General features: G+C 38.4%; 1 protein-coding gene, 1 long non-coding RNA gene and 1 other non-coding gene across 17 annotated transcripts in view; 1 reads left to right on the top strand and 2 right to left on the bottom strand.

The window, feature by feature from the left end:
- The window catches only part of FILIP1 (filamin A interacting protein 1), a 259,847-nt gene that overhangs the window by 94,743 nt on the left and 149,291 nt on the right, over positions 1 to 15,813 (bottom strand). The gene's annotated exons all lie outside the window — the stretch shown is intronic.
- The window catches only part of LOC131382675 (uncharacterized), an 81,068-nt gene that overhangs the window by 7,321 nt on the left and 57,934 nt on the right, over positions 1 to 15,813 (top strand). For 11 of the 12 annotated variants that reach the window (XR_009212252.1, XR_009212253.1, XR_009212244.1 and 8 more), the window contains one exon: positions 13,040 to 13,108. This is a non-coding gene — a long non-coding RNA (uncharacterized LOC131382675). Of the gene's footprint in view, positions 1 to 8,628; positions 8,759 to 8,922; positions 9,110 to 13,039; positions 13,109 to 15,813 lie in introns of those variants that run through there. The other variant, XR_009212251.1, reaches the window with a different exon arrangement.
- LOC116478004 (small nucleolar RNA U3) lies at positions 8,620 to 8,827 on the bottom strand. Its single transcript, XR_004250704.1, has one exon. It is a non-coding gene; the product is annotated as a small nucleolar RNA U3 (small nucleolar RNA).

Raw genomic sequence — 15,813 nt, 5'->3', positions numbered from 1 at the left:
AAGCAGGAGCAAGAGAGCAAGGCGAGAGATACCCCACATTTTTTTTTTTTTTTAATTATCTGTGTCCATGTATTTATTTTTGAAATGACACAATTTTCATTTTACACCAGGTTCTCTAGTGCTCTCTCACAGTATACTTAGCCAATGCCAACTGAATTATTGGATATAACACACGTAGTGTAGGATTAGGAAGGCAACACCTCAATAATAACAAAGAATTTCAACAACATAACTTCTAAGTTATATAGTTTCTTGGTTCATCCATGACACATCTTTTAATTAATATGACTTAAGAAATGTCTGTAGAAATAAAAACAATTTTGTGAACATGCCTATGATGTGTAAAGCGGATGGGGAAGATACCCCACATTTTTAAATGACCAGATCTCACAAGAACTCACTATCATGAGGACAGTACCAAGGGGAGTGGTGCTAAACCATTCATGAGAAATCCATCTCTATGATCCAATCACTTTTCACCAGGCCCTATGTCCAACACTGGGGATTACATTTCAACATAAGATTTGGGCAGGCACACACATCCAAACTATATCAATAGTCATGGGCCATTCAATACCCCTGGGTCATTCATTTTCCTTCCTTCTTTGAAGATTTTTGCCTCTGGATTGCTGTTATTCTCTCTAATACTACTTTTGCCAATTTTTTCGTGATTTCCATATCCTCTTAGATGATATTTCTGATGTTCTGACTTCCCAGTTCCCTGAACTTCTCTCCTCTCATGACTCTATCCTTCACACTACCTCAGCCCTCACTTGTATGGTCATACCCTAGTTTTTGCCATTATTACAAAAAATTACAACTATCTGTAATTTCAACTCTCCAACATCATCTTCTATATTTCCAGCTTATTCCCTCTACAGCTTAAAATCCAACAGTGCTTTGATGGCAGCACATTATAATCCATTGATTTTTGTCATCTTCTGATTGGCGTTCACCCTCCTCCTTCTATGCGCTCATTTTCCTTCTCATTCAGCTTAAATTTCAATTGCATACGTTCTTAATGTCATGCCCATTCTCTCACATGATTGTACTCTCTTGGTCAAATTACAGCCTTGGTTAAATCTCTCTCCCCAGAGAAAAACTCATGCCAACTGATCTCATTTCAAATTCATGGTCACTAACTTTAATTGGGCTGTTAATTCTATCAAGAAATCACACTATATTCCTTTGGTCCACTCTCATATGCTATTTCATAACTTTTTCTGCCTTATCAAATCACACATCTACCCCATTGCTCCCTGACTCACCAAGAAAATTGAAACAATTTGGGAAGAATTTCCAGAATCTGTTATTGCTTTCATACACCTACTGCATCTTTGCTGGTATACATGACCTTCTCCACTATTACTAGAAGTAAACTGATTGTGTTTCTAATTAACACAAACTTCTTACTTTATTCACTAAATCCCATCCTCTTTTGACCAGCTAGGACATTGCTCCAGCCTTTTACCTGTTGTTAATGTTTCCCTCCATATTAGCTCATTCTCATTAGCATACAAACATACTGTTATTTCTTCCATCTGAACAAGATCCTCCCTTGACTCTACTTCCCCTGGAGATCCCACTTCATTTCTTTCCTTTCCTATACAATACAACTCATTGAAAGAATTGCCTATACATACTGTCTCCGATATTCTCTCCTCCCAAGTGAGTGGGATTTCTTTGAGCCCACTCCAACCAGGCTTCTGCTTCCAGTACTCCACTGAAACTCTTTTATGAAGGCAAATCATGATCTGTCTATTGCTGAATTCAATGGTCAACTCTCACTCCTCATTTTTCTTGATCCATCAGCAGCATCTGACACTTTGGATCTTTCTCTCTGCCTTGAAAAATTTTCCACTTTTACTCCAAGACGCCCTACTTGCTGATTTTCCTCTTTCCTCTCAAACTGTTCATTCTCATTCTTCATTGCTGAGTCCTCCTCATCCTGCCAGTCTCTCAGTGCTGGAATTACCCAGGGCTTAGTCCTTGGACCTCTTATCTTTTCTATCTAAATTTGCTTTCTTCATGATTTTACTGGATTTCAAGGACTTTAAATAGCATCTATATACATGTGACTTCCAAACTGATAACTCCATCCCAGACCTCTTCCCTGAACTCTAGACTCATATTCAAATGCCAAAGTTTCAGATTCAAATCTGAAACTTCCTGTGCAGAACTATATTTCTGGTTTCCACTTGTCTAAGCATCTGAAACTTGCTGTGCAAAACTATATGTCTGGTTTCCACTTGTCTACTCTCCACCTGTAGTCTTCTGCATCTCAGTAAATGACAACCCATTTCCCATTTGCTCAGGCAAACAACCTTGGAGTCAGTCTCAGCAAATCTCTTTCTCACATATCCCACATTCAACCTGCCATCAAATACAATGAGCTCTTCTACACAATTTATACAAAATCTTAGCACTTTCCCCCCACCAGCACTTATTGCCTGATATGGTTTTGCTCTGTGCCCCCACCCAAATCTCATATTGTAGCTCCCATAATTCCCATGCATTGTGGGAGGGACCCAGTGAGAGATGGTTGAATCATGGGGGCAGGTCTTTCCCATGCTGTTCTCATGATAGTGAATGGGTCTCACAAGACTGATGGTTTTAAAAACACGAGATTCTCTGCACCAGCTCTCTCTTTGCCTGGTGCCATCCATGTAAGATGTGACTTGCTCCCCCTTGCCTTCTGCCATGATCATGAGGCCTCTCCAGCCACATGGAACTATGAGTCCAATTAAACTTCTTTCTTTTGTAAATTGTCCAGTCTCAGGTATGTCTTTATCAGCAGCATGAAAACAGACTAATACACTGCCCTAATCCAAGTCACCATTATCTCTTGTCTGGATTACACAAAGCTACCTAGTTTGGTCCCTCTTTCTTTCTAGAGGTTCACATTGACTCAGAAACAGGGAAGTAAATAAAGAACTGCTGACAAAGGAAAGGATTTCTCCACTTTCTCTGTTTAACCCAATCACTGTCAATATAATAAAACTAAAACTGTTTTTAAGTACATAGAGATGGAATTTTTTTAAAAGACATAATGACATTTTAAAATGTTAATAAAGTTATTCACATATATTTATTAAGTACCTAATATATGAAGATTCAGATCACCATAAATAATGAAAAAATATCCAAAAGAAAACAAATATCATTTTCCTAAAATTGGCTCTTATTTTTAAAATTCCTTGAAAGATCTTTTAAGTAAAAAGTCAAGTTTTTAAAAAGTAAAAAAGAATATTTGGGAAAATTCAGAAAAATCATAATGAGAAAGGATTGGCCTTTCCACATATAAAAACATATTATGCTACAACAGTAATTAAAACAATATGGTACCAGAGCATGGAACACTAGAGCATGGAATAGGTGGATAAATCTTTGGAGTAAACTAGAAAACCCAGAAGTAGATTCAAATATTATAGGATAAAAGTGACATTTCGTATCATAGGGTAAAACAGCTTGTTCAATTAATGGTTGTTTACTCATTATCTCTCAGTTATAAAACCATTTATATCTAGTCTACTCTGTGATACTAAGTCTGAGATTCTGCAAATTACATTTCCCAGGCTCCTGTACTAGCTGCTTTCTGTTGGGTTCTGCTAATTGGAGTCAGTAGAGGAATGTTAAAAGGTGGGATGGGGAGAAAGATTTCCTTTCTACTTTGTCCTGTTTCTGACAATGTTGCTCCAGTAGTAGCAGTTAGCTGCAGCTCTTGGTTCTTCAGGCCTCCCACAACTAGCCTCATCAAGCTCCCTCAGAGGTACTAGCAGAGGCTGGGCAGTAAGCCCTCTGCAGAGGGATTCCTCCTCTGTAGTCCTATGCACTAGTCATCTTATGTCTTCCTTTTATTTCCTCAGCCCTAGAGGTGATAGCTGCTTCTTGCAGTTACCATCTCGGTTACTTCAGCATTCTCCTTTTACTCTTTTAGGCTTCTAACATCTGTGTGACCAAATCCCTATTAACTCCTTTCTGTTTGAAATATCTAGTGCACTTTCTGTTTTCCTGACTAGACCCTGACTGCTATGAACAGCCATCCACAAAAAAGTAAAGTAACTCACTTTAAGATGAATTTCAGATGGGTTAAATATTTAAATAAGAAAACCTGGGGAGAAAAAGTATTAGAAGAAAATTTGAAAGAAATTTTGTATAATCTAAGAGTAGGAAGGCCTCTCTAATTTTAATCCACATCAGAAGCCATAAAACAAAAGATTGATGTCTGACTAATAATAGTAATAATAAATTCTGCATAACAAAAAGTGCCAAAAGTGAAGTCAAAATAAAAATAATGAGATAGGAAAAAATATTTGATTTACAGCTTGTATTAAAGAGAACTAATTTCTTTGTTATATAAAAAGCTCTCATTAATCAATAAAAGACGAACAATTCAATGGAAAAACAGGCAAAGATAAGAACAGACTAGTCACAGAAAAGGCAATACAAATGTCTCTAACAACATTTGAAAAGATATTCAACCTCACTCATAAGAGAAATGTAAATTAAAACTACTGGAAAATACCCATTTCACCTATCAGATTGGCAAAGGAATTACAGCATTGAACTGTTAAAACAACTGATAATGTACTGTGTTGGCAGGAATGTGAGAAACCAGGCCTATGAAGGGCAACTTTGCAAAATCTATCGCAAATTTATATACCATTTGACTCAGCAGTTTCAATTCTGGGAATTTAATGAAGAGAAATACTCTTACTTGTGTGGTTATATATGTATAATATATTAATGGAGCATTGATTGTGATAGCGAAAAACTGGGTACAACTTAAATGTCCTGCAACAGGAGACTGCACTATGTACCCAAATATCATACACTCTAAAGTCATCGAAATGAATGTAAAATCTCTATGTGTACTAATAGGGAAAAATTTCCAAGCCATATTTGATATCAGAAAAAGGCTGATTTCAGTACAATATATATATAATATGCTCTCATTTGTGTAAAAAACAAAAAATATACTATATACTTCCACGTATTATACCCTTCTGGAACTTTTAAACCATATGTGTGAATAAACCATTCAAAATTTAAACTAAAATAGTTTTAACATAATTTTTTTTTCTTTTTTTTGAGACAGAGTCTCGCTCTGTCACCCAGGTGGGAGTGCAGTGGCATGATCTTGGCTCACTGCAACCTCCACCTCCTGGGTTTAAGCCATTCTCCTGCCTCAGCCTCCTGAGTAACTGGGATTACAGGCACCCGCCACCATGCCCGGCTAATTTTGTATTTTTAGTAGAGACAGAGTTTCACCATGCGGCCAGGCTGGTCTCAAACTCCTGACCTCAAGTGATCCATCCTCCTCGACTTCCCAAAGTGCTGGCATTATAGGTGTGAGCCACCACACCAGGCCAAAAATTTTTAAATACATAAACTTTACCCTTAGAATTCTATTTTGGTGTTTTGCCTAATTTTTGAACACAAGTTTACTACTGAATTAGAGCATCGTTCCATCCATACACTTGTCTTGTTTTATAATTACAACATGATTCCTGAGCATGTGATGTGATTACAGTAAGACTCTACCTTGGAAAAGATATTGTAGTGACACTTTATCAAAAAATAAAAGTTTCTGAACACCTGGAGAGAACGGAAGTTCTCCCCCTGAGTCCTTGATGAAATATGCAAGCAAGATATTTTATGACAAATAATGGAATAAGCTTTCAAGCACTAGCTTAACAGTAGGTGTTTGTATGGAGAGTTGCTTTCTCTACCTAATGACCTTGACTTGGATGTGGAAACAACATAAAAAAATAAAGTAGGACAAAAATCAATGAAGAGAATAAATGCACTATACGCATCAGCCAACCTGGAACACATACAATCTTAGTGCCTTTTCTTTAAAATCATTTGCATAACACATAATGAAAAAGAATACTCTCCAATAAGAAGAGGCTCCCAACATTATTTAAGAGGGGAAATATTCAGGGGACTGCAGACAGGTCAGTATGACAGGACCATAAATTGAGGAGATGTAGTGAAAGATAAGGCTGAAGTGGTGCGCAGTGGTAAGCAGGGGTCAGCCATGAAAGCCCAAGCAGAAGACAGACTTGATCAATTTTGTATTTTAAAAAGCTAACTCTTGCTGTGATCTGGGGAATTAGCCAAAGGGGGACAAGACTGCAGGAAGGGCATACCAGTTAAGAGTCTGTTGCAATAAACCATGTGAGCGGTGGTGAGGATGCCTGAAGTAAAGCAGTGGCAGTGGAGATCATGTCTCTCCAGCTATGTGAGGTCAGGGACTCTGTGGCTTACTCTTTTACATTCTCTCCATTGCCTGGCATTCCGTAATTGCCTGTCAATTATACCCTGGTTAGTTGAATCCACTATCACGTGATGGTAGATAATAAATAAGAACGGCCAGCCTGTTGATCTCCTCTCTGCTATAGGTAGACAACAGTGTGGTATCTGTGAAGATAATTGCAATGAGGCAGTGAGAGCCAAGAGGGAATGGGATCTTAACAACCACCTGTGTCCTGTCTCACAGGCTACAAAGGGAAGCCTATGTCTCTTAACAATTAGTTCCGGAGAGAGAAAGTGCAGTGTTCAAAGCTTCCCATGCTCAACTCTTTGGTGACCCTATAAGTGTCTCCCAGTCAGGATTTGTAAGATTCTTTTCAAAGAAGGTCTTTGCTCAGGTATTTTGTAGTCAGTATACTGGGCACTTCAGGCTGACACGTTATGCCAAACCATCTATAAATAAGTCATGTTATGTTTTCACTCATAGGTGGGAACTGAACAATGAGAACACATGGACACAGGAAGGGGAACATCACACACCGGGGCCTGTTGTGGGGTGGGATAGCATTAGGAGATATACCTAATGTTAAATGACGAGTTGATGGGTGCAGCACACCAACATGGCACATGTATACATATGTAACTAACCTGCACGTTGTGCACATGTACCCTAAAACTTAAAGTATAATTTAAAAAAAGTAGTTTGATAAAAAATAAAAAAATAAAAAATAAATAAAAGGCTTATTCAGTACCCAACATAAAGTACCTATTTAATAAATATAAAAAATTCTAAAAAAAAAGTCATGTTACATATTGCAAAGATTACATACATGGCACACACTCTGTATGCGACATTGATCTTATCAGCACTTACATGCTTATCCTTTCTAAACTCAAAGCCAGGAATTCACATTCCATTAAAGAACAAAAAGGCATGCACAGTTTGATTACTTCAGAACACAACTCATCTTACACATTGTTTTCAGGTTAAAAAAGTTTGCTAATTAAATATATATGTAAATATAGATACAGATTTTTTTACATAACATATACACACATAAGACACACACACACACACACACACACACACACACACACATATATAATTCCAAGTTGGCAGGAATTATAACATCCCATCTCAGGGCAGACCCATTTAAAATTCAAAAACAGTAATGTTAAGATCCCTTTCCTTCCACTCTTCAAGGATCACTCACTTTCACTGGTGCAAATATGTGTTTTGAGCCTGTGAGATGGTTTCCTTCATCTGCTAAGGAACATGCAAAATCTTGGTTTATAGCTGATTTTCCTCATAAATGAGCTGATCCTCATAGAACCATAGACTTGCAAATGTACTTTCATTATTTCTATTTTTTGAAGGGCAAAGGGACAGCCCAGAGGCTGCTAAAATTTGTGCACATTGTTTCATGTTTATTTTCAGGCTCTTGATGAAGAAACGTTTAACATCACAGTAAGTATTCTAGAGATTAATGGCTGCTGTTTAGAAAGGTCCATAGACTTCCTTTCCTGCCAATACAAATATATACATTGTTGAAGCACAAGACTATATCCATAGATAGGATTACATGTTAACTGAAAAGATTCAAGGTACAGTGTTCTTATTTCATCAAAGTGATGTCCTCTTCTGATTATGCACTATCACAGTGAAAGAATTCCAACAATTTTCATCAGTACCCTGCTTTCTCTCTTAAATACAGAGTTTGGAAAAAGTATTTCTCTGTTGACAGCCATACGATATGAGTCACTTTGAGCCCTTGATTGTTTTGAAGCTGGTCTATGACAGGTTGACATAGTAATTATGAGATCGTTTTAAATCCCAGCTGGGCCAGTCAGTTTTGCAAAGAAACATATTCCACTACCTTGTCTGCATTTGTAACCTCACCTGCAAACCTAAAGATACTGCAGGTCACATGAGCTTCAGAACAAACCCTCCACCACCGCTACACTAGTAGAGGTCTCCCGAGGATCACTGAGGCCGAAAGGAGGGAAGGTCATGAAGAAGGAAGAACCTAAGAAGGGGCCGTCTGTATCTATAAGTATTAGCCCAGTGACTTTCAAGAGTGTGCCTGAAACTGTTCAGAAGAGAGAAGAGAATAAAAAAGAGGCTAAAGTTTGCACTAGGCACTTGTAAACAATGTCAAGGTGCTAAAAGTTGTAAGTGATGTGGTACAGTGACATTTCACTAATTTTGGTCAATTAAAATTTAAATTCACTATGGTCTAGACATACTGGTCTACATTTTATTCTTAAAAACATTTAATAACTATCTTTTAAAAAGTTTTACATAAATAGTGTAAGCCAGCAAAATGCACCTAACTTAAAGTGAAATTTATCCTTTTTTTAACCACTCAGACTGCATCTTCCCCTTCTTATTCTCCCAAAGGAAGAGAAGATGGGCCATCAATGAAAAATGGTGGTTGCAATGAAGCAACCGATTTCACAGCTAAGGCGAGAGCACTGCACTTCCTCCTCATGCTTTCTGGTACACTCCATGTTCAGAGAAACTTCTCTAGTAACAAACTATGAAAATGGCTCCTCAAAGTATAGAATTTTACTTTATTTTTCAATGTTTTTCAATCACCAGTTTGACAATGGCATTGGCCCGTGTCACCATTGACTTTATTACAATTGATTTCTATTGTTCAGGTTGTTAAACTCCCACTGAGAAGCATGAAGAAAAGCAAGATGCACTTCAGGAGATAAAGCAGACCTTTGAAGGGAAACCAAACATCAGTTCAAGTTGTGACTTAGAGACCAGAAAAGATATTCCAAGTTTCTGTGAATTTTAAAATTGCTGTTTTGCATGGAAAAAATAAATCCTGTTGGCAAACAATTGATGTTTCCTTTTCTTATCTGTGGAATCGGATTCTCTTTTCCTGTGGGTTTGCTCCTCAACTTGGACTGCTAAGACAATAGCAGCACATTATTTTACTGCCATACAATAGGCCATTAATATACATTTGTTGGTTTTTTGTGATTTAAAATAATTAGCTTTCGGTCTTTAGCACAAAGTGGAATTATTTAAAAACAAAATGTGAAAACAATGTGATGCCACAGATTTTGGAGATTCATGCTGAAACAAAAGGTCACTGGGTTTGGGGTCAGAAGAGCATGGTACACCTTACAAGGAGGTGCTCTTAATGGAGTTTACTTAAACCCTCTGGGCTTCTGTTCAGACCTCATCTAACCTTTTAGGGTTACTGTGATTATTAAATAAAATAATGAAAATCCTGGCATATATTAGGCAGCACAAGAAGGTCACATGGGCAACACAGACATTATTTTTCTTTTGTCATTTCATATGTTATTTGTTTTTAATCTTTGTATTATGAAAAAGTTTTACGGCCGGGCGCGGTGGCTCAAGCCTGTAATCCCAGCACTTTGGGAGGCCGAGGCGGGCGGATCACGAGGTCAGGAGATCGAGACCATCCTAGCTAACACGGTGAAACCCCGTCTCTACTAAAAATATAAAAAATTAGCCAGGCGTGGTGGCGGGCGCCTGTAGTCCCAGCTACTCGGGAGGCTGAGGCAGGAGAATGGCGTGAACCCGGGAGGCGGAGCTTGCAGTGAGCCGAGATAGTGCCACTGCACTCCAGCCTGGGGGACAGAGAAAGACTTCGTCTCAAAAAAAAAAAAAAAGAAAGAAAAAGAAAAAGTTTTAAACATACATCAAAGTAACCTGAAGAGTATAATGCACCATCTATCTCTTCATATGCTTTTTTTGAAAAGGAGGAGTTGCAGCCTTTTAAAGGAAATTCCAGGCATCCTACCATTTCACCCAGCAATCAGGACATTAAGATGACAGTGTTCTCAGAGCAGGAACAAATCTGGTTCCTGGCTGAGAGACAGCTCTGCCACTAACACTGGCACATCTGTGGAAAAAATAGGTAAAGTGATGTAGGTGTTAGGCACTGTGACAGGTAGAAAACAAATCCAGAGTGTTCATCGTGACCTATTTCCTGTTTCCTTGGAAGAGCCTCACTCTTGGTCGCTATGCTGAAGGTTCCGCCAAAGCCAGCCCTTTGCATTTAACATGCAATACTTTAGAAAAAAATTGAACTGGAAATATGCCCTTTATTTAAAAAAAAAAAAAAGCCAGTTTATATTTGCCAGTTGCAACTACAAAGTAATTTTCAAAAAGCACCTATCGAAGTGCTTTATAGACGCTGTCTATTCTCAAGAAGTTGTTAATTTAAAATAGTTATTTAAAAGACAAACATGGACAAGTACAAGTCTTGTTAAAAATAGTCAATGTAGAAAAAGATGGAGATGAATTTACCTAAGTGAGGCTATAGGTACCTGAATAGAATGGAGGGAGGAAAGAAGAGCATGTATATAGTCAGAAGAAGGTTAGAAAAAGGTGACCCAAATATTTCATGTCCATATTCCCTAGAGGGTGGGGACCTTTCTGATAATAATTCCATGCCTAAAGAACTGCAGGAGCTTTAATCAATCTAGCTCCCTTAATTTGGAAAGTTTCCAGGCCCCCCAACAGTCTGGTGCTAAAGGCCATGGGAGATTCAGGGATGGGGGAGGGAAGGGTAGGAGATATGTTAGTATGGGAAGGCAGTAGGATCAAGTCAACAGAAGTAGCTTTGACAAAAAGAGACACTTTACTTTTAGTGAAAGGGGAAGTAAAGAAAGGTGAGGCAATGAACAGAGAATTTTTGTTGTGGAAAGAAGTTGAGAAGATCTCAATCTTATAGGTAAAATACTTCTACATCAAAGCATCTGTGGAAGACAAAGAGAGCAAGGATAGGACTGGAAATTATGAAAGAAGTTTGTACTTAACATCTATAAAGCGTTTAAGTGTCCTTTTTCAAAAAAAAATCAGAACAAAACAAAAAGCCTTTCCCCACTCCTATTTCCTTAGATATAGCCCTGCCATCTATCCACAAACTTGTCAAAAGTGAAGTTTACCCAAGCACTTCTAGACACCAGTAGTCCGGTATCAACCCTCACCATTCCTTGGAAAACACACCTTCTAAATGCCGGCTCAATAAATAGCCTGTTGTCAGTTTTCATTCTCCAGCTTTGCAGCAGCATTGAGAACTATGTCTTCCTGAAATTCTCTCCCTCCCTTGCATCCATGACACATCTTCATTCTGATCGCCTTCCTTTCTCTTTAATCATGTCTTGTTTTCTTCTTTGGCCAGTTCTTTTCTCTCTTACCACTCTTAGCCATAGATATTTTCTAAGATAATCTCCTTGGTGTTAATTTTTCCTTCTATTCTCTTATCCCTTTGCTTCAAACATGGTCTCTTCAGATTAGTACCTTGTTTGTTTTTCTATATCCACTCTGGTCAATACAGTAGCCACTAGCCACAAGTGGCGACTTAAATTTAATTAACATTAAATAAAATTTAAAATTTAGTTCCTTAGCCTTATTAGCTACATTTCAAGAGTTTGCAAACCACATGTGTCTAATGGCTACCCTATAGGACAAGGCATATATAGAACATTTCCTTCTTCAAATAAAGTTCTATCGTACAGCACAGGTCTAGACCTTATCTCTCCCAAGCTTCAAATCTGGCAGTGTCTTCTGGAATCACAAATTCATCATGCTCCAAGTCCTACTCCACTTAACATACATTTCTCATACCAGTTATCTGTACAAACTAATTTTAATTGAAAATGCTCCAGGTAAAAAGAGCACATCCCCAAATAATTGGGAAATATTTGTACAGGTAAGTTGTAATATTTATATATAATTTAGTTTACTAAATGGAGACCATTTTCACTGAGGAAAATGTAGGCTGCAGCCATTTAGGGGGAAATCTCCATCTTTCACATATTACCCTTATGGGGTATTTTCCCATGACCAGATTCCTGTAAAATAATAAAAGGATTTATGAGATATTTTCTTTATTAATATGTCTTTTTTTACATTTCTCAATAAAACTAAAGTTCTCCCCTACAACACCAATGAGGACATTATTCTCACTGCAGGAAAGCCAACTTTCTGATTCTATTAGGAGTCCTAAAAGTATTCTGCCTGAAACAATGAAAATCAGACAACAAAGCTCTTTGCCAAAATACGAACAATACTACTGGACACATGAGATTCTGAAGCATTGTATTCAACAAAGAATCAGATCTGGTCCTGATTTTAATCAGAAAGCAACCTGTCTCTCTGTTGTCTCCTAAACTTAGCAAAGACATGCCATTCTCAGCACGCTGACCATTTTGATGGTGTGAGGTTTCACTGGGCAGCCTCGCTCAGGGTGACCTCAGCCTGAGATTCTAAAGACGGAGCATATTAAGTGCAGGTGAGTCATCAATTTAAAAAGCCATAGAGAGTAACTAAAAGCCTCATTCTTCAGAAGCACAGGGACTCTACTGGAGGCCTTCCCATGTGACAAATGGAACTCATTTAGAAAAAGAAAAGCCATCTTTAAAGAAAAAGGTGATAAATGGTACCCCTGAAGGATAAGCCTATTGTTCTTGGTTGCACAAGTAATTCCATCTGAACTGATTATAACCATTCCCAGTGGAGTTATGACATCTCTTGTTAAAAACGACAGAAAAGTAGAATCATAGTATTGCAGTAGGAATATCATTGTAAATATTTATGACCATTACTGTTAATTCAATAACATTATATATTATGATACTTATACTTTTCCTATATAATTCAGTGCTTTGCAGATGTTAAAAATATTAATCTTATGACTGTCTCATAGGGTGTATAAATATTAGAACATTTCAAGATTAATCACCAGTTACTAATAAACTAACAATGATATGCCTAACCCTTTTCTAGATATAATGAGGCACGTGAAAGATGCAGAAGACACAGCTTCTCTCAGGAAGTTTTTTTGGGCAACAAGGTGTAAGTACATAAAATACTCAGGGAATGTGGGTGTATGAAGTGCTATGGTTCACTTCATGAAGGATCAATGTAGGATTTCATGGCAGGAGAAAGATAAGCATTGGGGAGCAAGTCATTAGGAAATGCTTCACAGAGGAGGTAAGCCTTCAGTGGCCCCTAAAGAAATATTGAATAGGGCCAAGTGTAGTTGTTCATGCCTATAACCCTAGCACTTTGGGAGGCTGAGATGGGAGGATTATTTGAACTCAGGAGTTCAAGACCAGCCTGGGCAACATAGTGAGACCCCATCTCCACAAAAATTCAAAAAAATTAGCCAAGTGTGGTGGTGCATGCCTACATTCCCAGCTACATAAGGGGCTGAGGCAAGAGGATCCCTTGAGTTCAGGAGATTGAGGCTGCAGTGAGCTGTGCATGTCACTGTGCTCCTGGGCACAAAGCAAGACTCTGTCCCACAAAAAAAAAAAAATAGAAAAAGAAAAAGAAATATTGACTGGTACAGGAGGAAAGTATGGGATAGGACAAAAATAAACACATATTCTGAATTTCCTTGAGAGCCCCAATTTATGTCTTGCAAGTATTTTAAGATTGTATGTGAGTATGGGGAAAAAATGTAGAGACTGCCTGATTAGATAGGAATGGTCACGTTAAGTAGCTCTAAAGATGAGATTTCATAGCTAAGAGGGAGATTTTTCTGACCAGTTTAAGCAATTTAGACTTCTATCTGATAAGGTGTAGGGACCTCTTCTAAATTCCTAAGCAACAGATAAAATGATCAGAGAAACACTTCAGAAAAAGTAGTTTGGCAGCAGTTATCCAGTTATCTACTGACCTTCTAGTCCCCAACGCTCATATTTGTTAGATGACACAGACTTGCACTCCACTCCAAATCCTGCCATAATCCTAGGAGATTTCAACTTTTAATGGGAGATTTAGCCAATGTCCTAGCTTCACCATTTCTTGACCTCATTAATTCCAATTGCTTTCACTTCCATTCCCAGGACCACACCCAAGACCCTGCATTAGTTAAAGCTGTGCCACATAGCATGCATCTATAGTCCTAGGCACTTGAGAGGCTGAGGTGGGGGGATCACTTGAGCCCAGGAGTTGAAGGCTGCAGTGAGCTGATTGTGCCACTGCCACTGCCCATGGCCTGAGCAATATAGCAAGATTGTCCCTAAAAACAAAACAAAACAAAACAACACTGCCATACCAGAAACTCTAAATGCAAATAGCTCAAATTCCAGTTTTTCCAGCCCTCTCTTGCCTGTCCTGCCATTGGCCTGCTCACTTCTCCCAAGATCTCTTCCTGCTGGGCACCGTCTCACCAACACATTCTACTTTCTTATACCACTGTCCTTTCACTGCACCCACTTGGAAACTGCAACCCTAGATCCAGTGCTATAAAATATGTCTCCCCCTTTACACGCAGGCTTCTAAACAGACTGCTGCCACTGCAAATGCATGGTCTCTCCCTGCTGAATCCTAAATTTCACCCATTAGTGCTTGTATTTGTACATAATCACCTTTCTTTAGCATTCCCCTCTGCAACAATTCAGCATGTACATAATCATCCTCAGGACCGCCACTCACTTTCAGCAGACCATAACTTTGTTCCTTGATGAGAAAGCTGAGGCTTTAGGGGGATCTATCTCAACTGCCCGCCCCTCAGCTGCAAATGTTAGCCCCACTCATCTTTCCTCCTTCCATCACAGAGGAAGGGCCTCCTTCCTTTTCAACCACCAAAACCAAGTTCAACCCAAAATCATACTTTTGATTCACCACTTCCTATATCCTCCAAGATGCTGTCATCAAAAATTCTTTCTCTTTTCTACATCCTTGACTCTGCTTTTTTCTTGTCCTGCAACCTCTTAATCTGTAAACACAGTAAAGTGTCTTTCCCTCAGTTGACCTGAGTTTCCCTCTAGCTACTGTCTTCTTTCTATGCCTTTCTCATTCAAACTTTTCCAAATAACATCTATATTGGCTAAGCTTAGTAACGACAACAACCCCAGAAGGTAGGAAACGTCCCCATTAGAACACATGGGGAGTAAACAGAGGCCCAGAGTCAACACTAATAAAGTCAACTACCAAACCTTTTTGATTCTATCATATTTCCCCATAGGACTTGGCATTCAAGTCACACTGTTTTGGTCTTTTACTTTTTAATAATCCCATGTTTCACTTAAAGCTTCAAAGTAGAGAAAAGCAACATGTAATTTCAAATCAGGAAGCCAACAAATGTAGGCCTGAAGGCTTACTCTGTACCACACAATTAATTTCCACTAAGCTAAAGAAGGGGGAAAATTGGCTTCTCTGGCTATGTAAAACAACAACAACAACAACAAACAAACAAAAAATCCAGAAAATCTAATTATTACTAAAAAAGAAAAAAAAAGTAAGAAAGTTTTTCTAAATTATTTACTTAACTTCCCTTCACTTTGTTATAAATAAAGTTTCCGTGCCGCAAAAGAAATAGCACTCGAATATAAAATTTTCTTTTTAATTCTCAGCAAGGCAAGTTACTTCTATAAAAGGGTGCGCCCTTACAGATAGAGCAATGGTGAATGCACACGTGGACAAGGGAGGGGAAGGGGTTCTTATCCCTGACACACGTGGCCCTTGCTGCTGTGTCGTTCCCCTATTGGCTAGGGTTAGACCGCACAGGCTGAACTAATTCTGATCGGCTAATTTAAAGGACTGACGGG

The sequence above is a fragment of the Hylobates moloch genome, unplaced genomic scaffold (genome assembly GCF_009828535.3).
Source record: "Hylobates moloch isolate HMO894 unplaced genomic scaffold, HMol_V3 SCAFFOLD_2, whole genome shotgun sequence".
NCBI lineage: Eukaryota > Metazoa > Chordata > Mammalia > Primates > Hylobatidae > Hylobates > Hylobates moloch.
Note: the sequence above shows the minus strand (reverse complement) of the source record. Positions and strands in the feature narration are given on the sequence as shown.